We start from the raw sequence: 2,500 nt of genomic DNA, 5'->3' as shown, positions 1-2,500 counted from the left end.
CCGACGTCGGAAACCGTCCAACGACGCCGCGTCTGATCGGGTGGGCGCGCGCTGGTCGGGTAACGGTGAAAACCATGGCGCCGATGCAAATACGACGGAATCGGCTAAAAAGCGGCCGTCGGACGGCGTCGGAAAAGCGTCCAACGACGCCAGCGTCTGATCAGGTGAAGCGCGCGCGCTGGTCGAATAACGGTGAAAACCATGGCGCCGCAGCCAATCTGACGGAATCGGCTAAAAGCGGCCAAGTCGGTCCGGCGTCGGAAAAGCGTCCAACGACGCCAAGCGTCTGATCGGGTGGGCGCGCGCTGGTCGAATAACGGTGAAAACCATGGCGCCGCAGCAAATCTGACGGAATCGGCTAAAAAGCGGCAGTCGGGCCGGCGTCGGAGCGTCCAACGACGCCGGCGTCTGATCAGGTGAAGCGCGCGCTGGTCGAATAGCGGTGAAAACCATGGCGCCGCAATGTCTGACGGAATCGGCTAAAAGCAGCCAAGTCGGTCCGGCGTCGGAAAAGCGTCCAACGACGCAAGCGTCTGATCAGGTGAAGCGCGCGCTGGTCGAATAACGGTGAAAACCATGGCGCGGCAGCCAATCTGACGGAATCGGCTAAAAGCAGCCAAATCGGACGGCGTCGGAAAACGTCCAACGACGCCAGCGTCTGATCAGGTTAGCGCGCTGGTGCAGTAGCGGTGAAAACCATGGCGCGGCAGCCAATCTGACGGAATCGGCTAAAGCAGCCGTCGGGCGGCGTCGGAAGCGTCCAACGACGCCAGCGTCTGATCGGGTGGCGCGCGCTGGTCGAATAACGGTGAAAACCATGGCGCCGCAGCCAATACGACGGAATCGGCTAAAGCAGCCAAGTCGGTCCGGCGTCGGAAAAGCGTCCAACGACGCCGAAGCGTCTGATCGGGTGAAGCGTAGCGCTGGTCGAACGGTGAAAACCATGGCGCGGCAGCCAATCTGACGGAATCGGCTAAAAGCGGCAAGTCAGACGGCGTCGAGCGTCCAACGACGCCAGCGTCTGATCGGGTGGGCGCGCGCTGGTCGAACGGTGAAAACCATGGCGCGACAATCTGACGGAATCGGCTAAAAGCGGCCGTCAGACGGCGTCGGAAAAGCGTCAACGACGCCAAGCGTCTGATCAGGTTAGCGCGCGCTGGTCGAATAACGGTGAAAACCATGGCGCGGCAGCCAATATCTGACGGAATCGGCTAAAAGCGGCCAAGTCGGGCGGCGTCGGGCGTCCAACGACGCCAGCGTCTGATCGGGTGAAGCGCGCGCTGGTCGAACGGTGAAAACCATGGCGCCGCAGCCAATCTGACGGAATCGGCTAAAGCGGCCAAGTCGGTCCGGCGTCGGGCGTCCAACGACGCCGAAGCGTCTGATCGGGTGGGCGCGCGCTGGTCGGGTAACGGTGAAAACCATGGCGCGGCAGCCAATACGACGTATACGCGTAAAACGGCCAAGTCGGGCCGGCGTCGGCAAACGTCCAACGACGCCCAGCGTCCGGTCGGGTGGGCGCGCGCTGGTCGGGTAACGGTGAAAACCATGGCGCGGCAGCCAATACGACGGAATCGGCTAAAAACGGCCAAGTCGGGCCGACGTCGGAAAACGTCCAACGACGCCGAGCGTACAGTCGGGTGGGCGCGCGCTGGTCGGGTAACGGTGAAAACCATGGCGCCGCAGCCAATACGACGGAATCGGCTAAGCCTGGCAGAAAATCTCTGCCGCGGCAGAGAAATGGCCATTTTCTCTGCCGCGGCAACAGTGTAGGGCTCCTTCACAAGCTGACGGGCAGGGGTCCCAGGCGGGGCTAAGTTCCCCAGGTATATTGGGGGGGGCTGGCATCCCTCCCTGTCAAGTTGTGGGTTCGTCCCACAACTTTTCTACGCCCGTCACGTAGCAACTATACGTTGCCGTGGCGTGTCACGCGGCGACGTTTACGTTGCCGCGTGACGATCACGTGCGGCGTCTATCGTTGCCACGTGTCTTGTCAGTCTTTGAGAACAACCGTGAACAGGTGTTGCCTCTACCTCTCCACAGTTAGTGGTAGGATACGTAACATTCTGCGCCGATCCTCAATCTTCGGATGCCGTTGCCTTAAGAGAACGTCGCCGTGCAACGTTAACGTTGCTGCGGTGACACCAGCGCGCTGTTGACACTCAGGACGCCTACACGAGAGCAATCCCACCGCGTGGTGGGAGGCTCGGGAGGCTTGACCGATGTCGCGAGCGCATGTCCCGAACAGAGAAAGCGCGCGTTCCCCGTCTATTGGCGGGGAACAAGCGCCGTTGCCTTCAGAGAACGTCCCGTTTAACGTTGCCGCGCCACCGCGGTGACATGAGTGCGCTCCGAATTTGAGAACAACCGTGAACAGGTGTTGCCTCTACCTCTCCACAGTTAGTGGTAGGATACGTAACATTCTGCGCCGATCCTCAATCGTCGGATGCCGTTGCCTTAAGAGAACGTCGCCGTGCAACGTTAACGTTGCTGCGGTGAC

The sequence above is a fragment of the Lolium perenne genome, unplaced genomic scaffold (assembly GCF_019359855.2).
Source record: "Lolium perenne isolate Kyuss_39 unplaced genomic scaffold, Kyuss_2.0 unplaced61, whole genome shotgun sequence".
Lineage (NCBI taxonomy): Eukaryota > Viridiplantae > Streptophyta > Magnoliopsida > Poales > Poaceae > Lolium > Lolium perenne.
This window is presented reverse-complemented; position numbering follows the sequence as displayed.